This window comes from Armigeres subalbatus, chromosome 3 (assembly GCF_024139115.2).
Source record: "Armigeres subalbatus isolate Guangzhou_Male chromosome 3, GZ_Asu_2, whole genome shotgun sequence".
Taxonomy (NCBI): domain Eukaryota; kingdom Metazoa; phylum Arthropoda; class Insecta; order Diptera; family Culicidae; genus Armigeres; species Armigeres subalbatus.
Window position 1 is genome coordinate 31,589,260 of NC_085141.1, and position 13,732 is coordinate 31,602,991.

The 13,732-nt window shown below is 38.5% G+C and overlaps 1 protein-coding gene across 1 annotated transcript in view; it reads left to right on the forward strand.

The window, feature by feature from the left end:
• LOC134226089 (actin-binding Rho-activating protein-like) overlaps positions 1-13,732 on the forward strand; it is a 47,088-nt gene that overhangs the window by 1,501 nt on the left and 31,855 nt on the right. The window lies entirely within an intron of this gene.

The window sequence follows — 13,732 nt, forward strand, 5'->3', positions numbered from 1 at the left end:
AGTTTTTTTTTATAAAAGGATAGTTCCAACATTTCATTGGTGATTTAAATGGAATACATAGTACTGAACTCATCACACGACAGGATCTCAAAGTATTTATTTGTTTGAACTTCGCATTACCGTAGATGGATATAATTTCATAAATGTTTCATGAAATTGAATCGTTTCGATGATTGCTGAAAAGATCAAAGTTCGATGCCATGATTGGGAAGAGATAAAGATAGGAGCGAGACTAATTGTGATAAAAAAATGGAAAATAAAATCTAAGATTAGTAGATAATGGAAGCAATCCTGTATCTCGCAAAAAATGATAAATAACCACAAAAGTCAGTTCGCAAAGAGTTAATAGGGCGTGAAGGAATGAAAGTGCACGCGAAACCCCACACTCGCGGATACGGGTCATAAATGTTGCAAATTGGGCGAAGAGGCTCAATGACAGTGGTTTCATCGATGTGACGATGTGGCAGCAGCACCAACAAACAGCTTGCTTTCGGTGAGGCTTTGGAGTGCTCCTCGCTAGCTAGTTAGCACGTACCTACAACACAAGACACAAGAAAACCTAACGGAAGAAAGTTTGGCGCTTCAGTTCGGTGCTTTTTGTTTACGAGCTTGAGCAGCAAGCAGCTCGAAAGCGTTTTTTTTTAGGCATGCACTTAGATGAAGGAGATTTTTTTAGTGTGAGAAAGTCTCGTTAAAAGCATTAATCGGAAATGACCGCACAAGTGAAAGGCTTTGGATCGGGTTAGAGCACTTGGAGCAATCTGCCCATATTGAGCTGTCGTCGACCTTGCTGCAGGGGTTCGAAACTTTTTGAGACCCTACGTGATTAGAGTGTGGGAGAAGTTCAAGATTTGACATGAGTGATAAAAAATAGGTTCTAATCCAAGTATCAATCTCCATTCTGAATCTTTTTTAGGTTGTATTGTAAGGTCGTAAAATTGTATTCAGTGTTATTCCCCTGACATGCCTCAAGTCGTGCCTAGTACAAGACACTGGAAGAAGTCAGACAAAACTAGTCGCGAAATAATTTGAAGGATTTATTTGAACTATAAAAAATCTGATTTTCGGATGCCCGCACCATGTTCTTGAAAATGAACATAAGGTTTTGGACAATAAAGGGACTGAGTTCTTCTGATGCTTTTAGCCAATTGTACTTTCAAACCCGGCTCGTTTCCCAACATATAGGTTTTTTTTAGAAGTCTGGGCTTCATATGACTCAAAGCTTCTCAAAAGGATAAAGTTCAAGCAAGTTCGGTGGGTTTTTGATACTTAAATAACCTTGTTGACCCTGCTCAGTAACAGACACAGACTCAACATTTTTGTGGCCTTCACCGGGTCAGCACACTTAGGTTAGCCACCGAATGACAGAATGACTTCACCACATTGTCGAGTTGTTGTATCCGGATTCATCTGTGGGTTACAGTCGGATGATTTCTGGTGGAGCTGCTCTCACTCCAATCCAATGCCATCTCGATTTCCACTTCACAGTTTTTAAGCTAGAAACAGTTATCAGCCTAGAAAAAGTAATTTAGAAAACCATGGCTTTTTATCAACTATTAGTAAAATAGAATGACACCAACAAAGGTTATCACCTGAGATTATCACTTGAGTCCCAAGTTGCTAGCAGTTGGTAAGTATTTTTAGAATGTTGTTTCAGTTTAACGAAATATTCGATAAAATATTACGATTAAAGCCCGGGTAGAAGCCATGAATAGAATAACAAAACATGATATGGACTTGATTGACATAAGAGATAAAATAACAGGCAACAATTTCAAAAATTTGCACCGAAATATCATTTAAATATCAAGATATGTTATGGATAAGAACAAACTAATGGCACATGATATTGATAACTTCTTAAAAATATAATATCCTGATCTCCTCATGATATTTTAGTGCAAAATATTGTTATAGCCGTCTGATCTTTTATCTCTTATATCAGTCATGTCCATATCACATTTTGCTACCTAATCAACATTTGATATTATTGAGATATTTTCGTCTACTCGGGAAACATCACCACAACGAATACTCAATTTCGCTAAACTATCTGCTTGTTCATTGTCATAAATTTCACAATGAGCAGGAACTCAAACAAATTTTATTTTATTTTTGTAATTGGTTTGTTCATGAAGGCTCAGACGTTTTCTAAAAACTTTACGGAGCCGAGTGCTATAGTTACAAAAATATCATTTATTGTTCACATGACAACATTTTCGCTTAGGAACATGTTCGCTAGATCCTGTTGAAGCAAATTGGGCCCGACGCTGACTTGCCTCAAGCTTCCGTGCCTTCTCTTTCATCACGACTTTGAAGTCATTCACCAGTTTCGAGCAGTTAGGAATTCCGTACGTCCGCTGGATGAAATCATCATCAATCTCGATCCGTTGCTTCTCCGAATCCTCCTGTATCCACAATCCTGATTTCATTCGCAGCCGTTTCCCTTTTTTTCCTGGTCGGACAAGAACTTTTACGATTGAACATGTGTTCAATGGAATGTATGAGAAAAATCAATCGGACTTCGTTAAGTGTGTGACTGCGGTCAAAGTTTGACTGTATGGGAGAATTTTGAAATCTGAATTTCTTGTTGATGCCAATTGTCTTAGAAATGTATGAAACGTCGAGATCTGATGTTATCTCAAAAACAAAAAAATTAAAAACTTTTTGGATTTAAGTTGAAAACATTGTAATTCCTACATGGTTCAATTCAACCAGAGGAAAAATTCTAACTGCCAGAGGCAATTGAAATGTATTAATAATAACTAAAAATATAACATAGCAAATAAGGATGATAGTGTTAAGAAAACACGGAACACCTAGTCTAAGAGATGAATGCAAAAAAAAAAGAAAAAAAAAATTTAAGTTAAGTTTAAGTAAAAACTTTTTGGCACTTAACTTTTTTTTAAGACCTTGGATTTTAAAAAAAAAATTTTTTTTTTGTTTTGAACACGAAAAATTTTGAAACATGAAAGCCAACCCCCCCCCCCCCAGGGAAACAGGAAAATTTCTAAATCGATTTTTTTTATGCCAAATGTCTTAGAAATGCATGAAACGTCGAGGTCTGATGTTATCTAAAAAAAACTATTGAGAAAAATTGACTTTTTGAGACTTTTTTTTATACCAAATGTCTTAGAAATTCATTAAACGTCAAGATCTGATGTTATCTCGTAAAAAAAATCAACTAAATTGTTTTTTTGGGCCTTCAAGTTTTTTCGAAATCGATTTTTTTTATGCTAAATGTCTTAGAAATGCATGAAACGTCAAGATCTGGTGTTATCTCGAAACAAATTATTTTTAGAAGAAAATTGCTCTTTGGGACCTTTTTTATGTCACATGTCTTAGAAATGCATGAATATTGAGATCAGAAACGTCGAGATCTGATGTTATTTGAAAAAAAAAAACTATTGAGAAAAATTGACTTTTTGAGACTTTTTTTATACCAAATGTCTTAGAAATGCATGAAACGTCGAGATCTGATGCTATTTCGTAAAAAAATCAACGAAATTGTTTTTTTTTCTGGAGCCTTTAATTTTTTTCGAAATCGAGATTTTTTTAAGCTGAATGTTTTAGAAATCCATGAAACGTGTGTTTCATCTAGAATTTTTTTATGAAAAAAAAATGACTTTTTGGGACTTACAAAAATTTCGGGACTTTATTTCGAAATCGATTTTTTTTATGCCAAATGTCTTTCAAAAAAATTGTTTTCGAGATAACACCAGATCTCGAAGTTTCATGCATTTCTAAGACATTTGACATCAAAAAAAATCTCAAAAGGTCAATTTTTCTCAAAAGTTGTTTTAGATAACATCAGATCTCAACGTTTCATGCATTTCTAAGACATTTGACATTAAAAAAAATCTATTTCGAAATTTTCCCGTACCCCTCTCCCCCTCTCCTTGGAAATTTTTTTCGTGTTTCAAAACATGGGTGGCATTGCGCATCTCGACTCGAAACGAGCAGCACGCTAAAAATGAACTACTCAAAATTGAGTCGAATCCGACTCATTTTCATTAAAAACGGGACAACTCAAAATTTGAGTAAAAGATACTACTTCAATAAAATGATGATTGCACTTAAACTAGGAGTCTGTTTGTCGTAAAATGCACTTAGATAGATCATTATTTTATTGAAGTAGTATATGTTACTCAAATTTTGAGTTATCCTGTTTTAATGAAAATGAGTCGGATTCGACTCAATTTTGAGTAGTTCATTTTTAGCGTGAAACCATGCAAACTGTTATACGAAAGAGCTGTCGAAAGGAGATGCGCAATGAGTTTCCCCCCTTGACAAATTTTTCAAAACAGTCAAACGTTGACCGCTTTGGTCAAACACTTGAAAAAGTCTGATTGAGCTGCAATTTTGCATAGGGTCTTTTTTCGAGGAGATGGAACTTTTGAGCACTACCCGTTTTTGAAATTCGAAAAGTCGATTTTCATTGGCACCCTAATGTGTTCTTTAAGCCGTCATAAAACACTCTCACAATCCGTTTATTAACCACATTCGACGGCAGGATTGCCTCGTCCACGTCTATATACACGCCTCTAACGCCAATGAAAACATGATCCAGCCCTAGGTTTGCAGGAAACCTATCACGAATAATGCGTTTTACCTTTCCGCGTTTGTTTGACCACCAATAACAAACGAAAACGAAATTCCACCGTATTAACAAACATTTCTCGCTAAACTTTCCAAAAGGACCTAAGTAACATTTTTTTTCATGAATTAATTTGAATATGGCAATCAATAGACCAATATGAAAGATTTTGATTGCAGCCTTCAAATTAGTTCATAAAAAAGAGGGTACTAAGGTCCTTTTGAAAAGTTAAGCGAGATTTTATTCATTTTGAAAATTGTTTCCTCCTAGCCAGCAGTACAGAGAGCCAAATTTCCCGTTCAATACGTACTGGTGGAGAACAATGACATCAGGCTAATAATAGCACCGAAAAACTGATAATACACAAAAGCGCAACAGCTGAGCAACTGAAACAACTTTGATTTTTTTTCATTCCTTTATTTATTTGATATAGGCACTCTGTGTTACTTGACCGCTATTGTGCCGAGATCTACTTTGGTATTCTGCAGCCAAAATCCACACAGAATCTATTTTTAGATTTTTCCATTATTCATTGTTGTTGTCGTTGCCGGTCCATCTCGTCGTGAGTCCATTGTGTTCGTTTTATCCATGTCGTGTATCCAATGATCGTTGCATTGTCCGGTTGCCATTTATCCGGGTAACCGTTGGAGGAATGCCTCCGAAAAGAACAAGTAGTAGTCAGTAGTCATCAGGCAGCTGTGACGGTGAAGCGTGCACCCCAATACTGGGAATCGAACCCATGACCATTCGATTGAAAGGCGAACGTGTAGCCAACTACGCTACGGGACCCCCCCCTAAACAAAAAACTGAGTGACACTGACACTACGATACCGAAACTACTGTAAGTAATAACATTTCGGCTTCCTAAAATGATGTCCAAGGTCGCCCTACACGTAACCTTGCATCGTTGCCAGAACGTCGAACGTTCACCCTTTGTTTTCCGATGTGGCTTCGACTGGGACGACATGGGACGGCTGAAGCATGACAAAAATGCTGTTCGAATTTTCTCCGCGTCTAAAGATAGACTTCCTTCCTAGCTGGTAGGTACGTAACTGTAACAAAATCACCAATCGCCATGCTGATGCAACAACTAATTTGAATCAAATACATTGTGAAAGGTGGGACATCCATGAAGACGACGTCCAATGAACTTTGCGAAACCAACTCTTCATATGTGCAGGCATGGGGACCTGAGTCGTTCAATTTATCGCCGTTTGCTCCGAACGAAAACAAATGTCCCTTTGTCTGAACGAACATGCGGTGCAAAATTGGTACCGAGTGACGCGCTTTCCCATAGAAGACGGAAACATTTGACAAACGACAACAATGTTGACGAGTTCAGAACCTCGGAAAAACGGCTTTACGGTAAACATCCGCCCCATCACGTCAGCGTCAAGTGCGTAAATAGTATTTTGACGCCCTATTTTGGAATTTCCATTTGCAAATCGAAGTAACCCCCACAACATTAGGTGGCTTGCTATGATTTCTGACTCAAAAGTGGCTACAGACAGCAGATCAGATCGGTTATGTCATTAACATGGTGATTAACAGCGCTGAAGGCATTTCCACTGCACAATGACGCATTCCACCTTTGTTCCGAAGGTGATAAGTTTTGGTCATTAGACGAACCTATTTATCTAATTGTTTTAAATTGATGATTGTCTCTGGTTTTTATTATCAAGCCACATGATTTTGTGTTAATTAGCTTTTAGACGGCGTAACCCAAGATTGGTTCGTTAGGTGGAACACATTTATTACAAAGAAAATTTATGAACTTTTTTCTCTCACTGACTCACGGACTTGAAGGTTCCCCTAAATACACGCGAAACGACAGTAACCATCTCTTGGCGAGTGCGATTCTGTCGCTGTTGGTATGGAAGGAAGCGTAAACGTGACATTGCATGCAGTGACCAGGCGACAGTCGCGTCGCGTTTGTTTGGAGGAACCCTAATCAATGCATTCAGAGCAAAATTGAATTAGCAGCATTTTTTAATAGTTGAGATATTAGGACAACTATTCCACATAATTCGCAAGTATAAAATATGTTGATATCTTGCAAAAGTATCACTTATTGGTAGATCACTTGATCTGCATTCTTCAAACTCCTTTTGGTATGATTATTATTTGTACCAACATTAGAGAAAAAGTTCTGTAATATTTTACTTTGTTACTGCTCGCAACAAAGTAATTCAGCTACACAATTCCAATGCAGAAATCATCTCAAGTGCATTGAATCGAAGTCGGATTCTGGTTCGGCGGATTTCGCCGCTTGTCTGGCATAAACACAATTCAATCAAGTGGAAACCATTATCGATGTTGGCATTCCCAACGATGGGAATGTGTACACGGCTGTGCGGCATGATCATCATCACCATGATCTTCACCAACACCGACAGCTTGCACCTAGCAAGTAGGAATGTATAAATAAACATTCATCTACTTACTTCAGCCTTCGCTTGGATCTCTTCCTAATGAAAACAGAGAAACGAAAAATCCGGCCACTTACGGACCTATACGATTCTACTCACAATTTTCGTGACCTTTAATTTTTTGAACTTCTATAAACCCATTCTTATCGCTCGATTGTGGAGTGCCAACTAATTACTTTTGGGGCGAGATATCGAATCCACTTCCAATGTAACGATCTACATAAGCCATCTGGCTGACGAGATTGATGATGCAATTTTTTTGATCACGATCCAACTGTTGCCCATTCTTGGGCATAAGAAAAATCAACCAAAACACCTTCCCCGCTTTTTCCGATCGGGTTCAAGCGTCGCTTTGCGACCGCCTGACGAAGGGCCCAGGGTTGTGGCTCAAGTTTACGTAATTAATTCGTAAGCTGCTGAAAAATGTGCACGATGAAAGCGCAAACCCATTCACATCTATCTGCGGGAAATTCTCACTCTTTTACGACCACCGGCGGCGGCGTCGTTTCGCGCCACAGAATCCGCGGGATGATTCATCCGCCTCCGGCGGGCATCCGGTTTCTGTTGGTCGTTTGGACAAGTTCATGGACGCTCTGGCTGGATCGGTTTTTACGAGATCGTATACGATCGTATAAGATGGTATGACACCAAGCGGCCGAATCAAGGCAACACCAGCATAAATGAGCATGTGCGGAATGAGAACCAAGCGGGATTGGATCGATGATGGGCATGAAAATAGAACACGATTTGACATTCCATCGACCGACTGCCTTCCGACTGTGCGACGCGTCAGACATTCCTTCAGGCGATCGGGTCCCGTTTTCAAATGGCAACGACGGCGGTGACGATTGTTACAAAAGCGTGGAAAATAGGTCTTCTTCTATTTAAAGCGATTGAATTGATTGAGGAAAATCGGGTGCCACTTGCCTGGTGATGTAGAACGGTGGCGGCGAAACAAAGTTTGAATGAAATTTCTCGAATACTTGCGAAATGTGTTCCAAGGAGAAAATGTCAGCAACCTCTGAAGAATTCCTGCGAAAGTTTCTACAATAGAGTTAAAAAATCGATTTGAAATAAAATAAAATAGTTCCTTGCCAAGGATTTAACCCGAAACCCGTTTGAGAATTCTGTTCAGGCTTTGTTCTTTAGTATATGGCTACAAGAAGCTAATAACTTCTTTCAAAAGTGATTTACAATTTCGAGATTTCTATGAACATGTAATGCTATAACGTTGTCTAACAGGTCATCGATCTAAATAAAACTGTGGCGCGAGTGCCAAAAGTAGTGTAAAATGACACTGATGGCGTAACATTTTGTATCATTTTTGTTATTTTGCTCTCATGTCCAACACATTGTATTTAGAACAATGACCTGTTAGAAAATGTTATAGGATCCTTTTGCGTTGCAGGTTTATCAAAAATCTCGAATTGTAAATTGTAGGATTTTGGTGACATTTTTCAGCATTGTTTAGAACATTATGAGAAAGTTGTTGAGAACTGGCCGAGAAACTGGTTCAGGGTGCACTCAAGTGTGACGAGAATCCTGTTCACGACATATGATATTTAGAAAACAATATGATCAAATTTTATCGAAAATGTTCATTGGCAAACCAGTATATTGTTTTGAATTTCAGAATTCTGACCAGGCTTCAAAAAGAATGTTGTTCAAACCTCATCGAAAATCTCATTCAGGCTCCGAATAAAATTCCGTTCCAAAATGCTCGAGAAGCTTTTTCAGGCTACAACGAATCATGTTCAGAAAATGACGAATATCTTAATTGGAGACACATGCAAATTGCGAATAGAATTCAACAAAATTCTTGTTCGGGTTTTGACGAGGATCTTCTTTAAAGTTCCAGGCAAAACGGGTTCTGTTAAAAAAAAATACGAAAATCCTTGTCAGGTTTTGATGATAAATGTTTAATATTGTGCAGGAGAAATTTATCTTATGACGGCTTCATTCTCGATAATTTTTACTAATAGTAGGGAATAGGCGTGATGAAGCTTTACTTTACCACCGAAAAGTGAATCCTATAGCTGACTCATTACTGATCATTAGTACATTATAGATAATGACAGTTAGTTTGGAAACGATTAAGCTACAAAAGAATAACAATAAAATAGACTAAATGCATGAACAGGTTCCACTTTTTACAAGACATAACTCACATTGTGTTTGGTAGTATTGACACAGGATGAACCAATAACTTAGGCAAACAAAGTAATTCAAGGAACGCATACTTCATACCTTCTGACCATAAAGACAAGAATGACATCGTACAGATCAATCTATATGATTAAGAATGAGATAATGGGAGAGAATATCTATTAAAGTTGTAAATATAATGTCTTTTGAGCCAGTTCAACAGTGTCTTGATGGACGACATGATCCTTGTACGGCTGGAAAACTGCTTCAAAAGCAATTAGCTTGTCATTTTTTATAAATCGGGAATTAGATACTTTCTTATATTTGATAAATAAAAACTGGGCAACTGGGCAACATGTTCCATGTGAGTCGGATAAACTGTTTCGGTCGATTTTGAGCGCGTACAATGACAATAGACGTCTAAATAGCATAAAAACTGGCTAAATAATTTGACTCTGACAAGAAAATGACAAAAGTGACTTTAAACTATTTCGATGTTAGTTAGCATGAGACCTCTTTGGCTATTTATGAACGTAATTCCCTCTGATTCAGTTGCAACAGCGGCTACAAAGCAAGACCATGCTGAGGGTGGCTGGGTTCGATTCCCGGTGCCGGTCTAGGCAATTTTCGGATTGGAACTGGGCATAAATGTATCATCGTGTTAGCCTCATGATATACGAATGCAAAAATGGTAACCTGGCTTAGAAACCTCGCAGTTAATAACTGTGGAAGTGCTTAAAGAACACTAAGCTGCGAGGTGGCTCTGTCCCAGTGTGGGGATGTAATGCCAATAAGAAGAAGAAGAAGAAGAAGAAGCGTCTTCTTGGACGACATGTTCCGTGTACGGCTGGCAAACTGCTTCGAACGGAATTATGCAACGGTATCATCAAAGGCCTGGTGCAGAGGTTTCTACTCTATTCAGAGTCCCGCCAGTAAACCTTCATAAAAAAATCTATCGGTTTTAAGAAAAAATCCAGTTTAATCCACCAAACAGTGATGATGCCTTTCTCGTGCATTATAAAATATATTGAAAAATCACATTAGGAAGGTCAAAAAACCTCACATTTTTTCAATAATTTTGCATGTTTTTGCATTGATTAAAGCCTCCATTTTTTGAAAAAAAAAAAGATTTTTCAATAATTCCGAAATGCAATGTCCGATCGGGCCAATTTTCAATAGTAAACAATGGGAAAGTGTGTTCAACATTTATTGAAAGTTTTGTAAGGGTCAACGAAATAAGATTTAAAAGTTGATGAAATTCCTGTTTAGGATTCTTCGAAAAATGTGAAACTTCGACAAAAGTCAATGGCAAAAGGCTGAATCATGGAGCAAATTGCACAGATTGCAACGAGAATCCTGTACAAAAATCGAGGAATCATGAACAGAATTCTACAAGATTTTTTTCAAGTTTTCTTGGTGAGGGTTCAAAGCAAAAGGTCGACAGAAGTTTCGTTCGGACATCGCTTAGAATCCACGTCAGAACTAAAGAACGAATCGTTATATCCTTTTTCCAGTTTGTTTATTTTGGGTTTAAGGACAATCCTTTTATTTTTCCAGCTTTGCTGCATCGCAGCATGCGTAGAATAATATAAATGACAGTTGTATGTGGCTTCTGTTTTGAGCACCCCGCTCTTGAAAACAGGAGTGCAATTAGTTTTGGATTCCGAGAGGATTGTCCTTAAACCCAAAATAAAAAAAACTGGCAAAAGGATATCCTATAACATTGACTTTCACTATTTTTAAGCAAAACAGCATTTTCGGCTATATAATCCGTTCATCAAGCGGCATTCACGGTTGTCCGACACGTTCAGCCAAATGCCTTTTTCGGTCACTGTTCAGTCAAACGACATTATCAGCCGAATGATCCGTTCGACGAACCAAATGGCTCTTTCTGCCAAACGATCTTTCGGCCAAACGACATTTTCGGCCCAATGACTTGCTCGGCCAAATTGTTTTCGGCCGGATAACCAAACGGCTTTCTGCTGAATGGCTTTCGGCCAAACGAGCATTCTTCGGGAAGCTTATCTAACGAGAGTCTTTGACGTACATTTTATTCAAGAATGAATGAAGACGTTCAGAAACTATCGATTTCTGGCTTTGACGATAATCCTTTTTATAATTCAAGGAGAACTTCACTCAGGCTTCGACGAGAATCTTGGAAATACGAAATATCATCCCTGTTAACATATTGATAAAAATTCTGATAAGATTTTGATGAGGATCATTACCACAACTCAACAAGATTTTTTTTTGTTCAATGCAGAGCAAGTGCTTCTCGAGTTTGCCGAGAATCTCTTACAAGTATCGATAAAAATCTTGTTTAATATTGTTAAAGATTCGTACAGGAACATAAATAACAATTAACTGAAGAGAAATTTATTCAGAATTAAAACCGCTCACAATTCGATCAACTCAGCACCAATTCTGTTAAAAACTTTTGTTTAGAAACCACTATAACGAGGAAGGGTCATTTGGCCGAAACCCATTCGGCCGTAAGCCATTTGGCCGAATGCCACTAGGCCGAAAGTTGTTTGGCCGAATATACTATTTGGCCGAATAGACCATTGTGCCGAAAGTCATTTGGCCGGAAGGGTTGTTTGGCCGAAAGGGTAGTTTGGCCGAAAGGGTAGTTTGGCCGAAAGGGTCATTTGGCCGAAAGGATCATTTGGCTGAAAGGGTCGTTTGGCCGAAAGGGTCGTTTGGGCGAATGGGTTGTTTGACCGAAAGGGTCATTTGGCCAAAAGGGTCGTTTGGCCTTAAGGGTCATTAATCCGAAAGGGTCATTTGGTCGAAAGAGTCATTTGGCCGAAAGGGTCCTCATTCATTACTTCTCGCTGTCAAAAGTTAGAAACGAGCGCTTTTCACTTTTTACAAAGAGAAATGATAAAAGAATCGTTTGGCAGAAATGGTTCTTTGGCCGAAAGGGTCGTTTGGCCAAAAAGGTCATTTGGCCGAAAGGGTCTTTTGGCCGAAAGGGTCGTTTGGCCGAAAGGGTCGTTTGGCCGAATGGGTAATTTGGCCGAAAGGGTCGTTTAGCCAAAAGGGTCGTTTGGCCGAAAGGATTATTTGGCCGAAAGGGTCGTTTAAACGGAAGGGTCGTTTGAACGAATGGGTCATCCGGCCGAATAAATTACCTATTCGGCCAAATGATCCATTCGGCCAAATAACCCTTTCGGCCAAAGGACCCTATCGATCTAATTACCCTTTCGGCCTAATGACCCTTTCGGCCTAATGACTCTTTCGGCAAAATGACTCTTTTAGCCAAATAACCCTTTCGGCCAAATGACCCTTTCGGCCAAACTACCCTTTCGGCCAAACGACCCTTTCGGGCAAACGACCCTTTCGGCCAAACGACCCTTTCGGCCAAATGACCCTTTCGGCCAAACGACCTTTTCGGCCAAAAAACCCTTTCGGCCAAACGACCTTTTCGGCTAAATGACCCATTCGGCCAAACAACCCTTTCGACCATATGACCCTTCCCGATCAGGAATACATAACAAAATTATAACTCAATTCTATCAATAATTGTTATTTAAAACAACGTGTGTTATAATTAGATAATTCGATAAAAATGTGTCTTCGGCCAGTTTTATTTGATATCAAAATTATAACAACATTAGTTATGTATATTTACACAAAATAATTGCCTACATTTTTTGGTATTGGAAAAAAGCGGAGGTAATCACCTCCAGTATAACTTGACTCAAAGTTCGATGTTAATAGCTAGTACAAAGTTAATTCCCTACATTATGGATGGGAATCCGGCGTTGTAGCGTACCACATTTTTATACGTGATGTAGGCAATTACCATGAAAGTAGATTTCTGTACCTCATAATCATATCAATGGTTGTTATAATGTTGAAATGAAGGTAACAACCTCTGATATAATTATGTTACGGCTAGAGGGAATTTTGATATAATTTTTGTTATTTTAACAACTAACCAGCCAATTTTATAACACATTTTGTTACATTATTTTTCTGAAATAAATAACTCCCCTTGTTATAATTTTGTTATGCATTCTTGATCGGGTTTCGGCCAAATGACCCATTCGAACAAATGACCCATTCTGCCAAACGACCCTTTTGGCCTAATGGCTTGTTTGGCCTAGTGGCATTCGGCCAAATGGGTTTCGGCCAAATGACCCTTTCCCGTTTTCTTCAAAGTTAGAGAAATTTAAATCGTATCGACAAAAATCATATTGAGGCCAGCGTCGTCGGGGGTGAAAATGAGTCAAATGGGGGTGAGAATGGGTCACTGTCTCAACTACTTGGAATGCTTGTAGAATAGATTAAATGTATCTGATGGCAAGAACAATAACGATTTAAACGATTTTGTTATTCAACTTCCAGACTGTCGGGGAGAGCGATGACCCATTCTCACTCCCTAGACTAGGGTTCGTACTTTTCATTTCTGTAATACGAAAACAAGCGATTTTCGGGCAGAAGGAGAATCTTTTTTCTAAGTCTGTGGCGAGAAACATCTTTCGCTCGCTATTTTTTTTCTCTAGAACAATACGCCTCATTCTTTTTCGCGAAAATTTTCAGTGTGCATATTAAA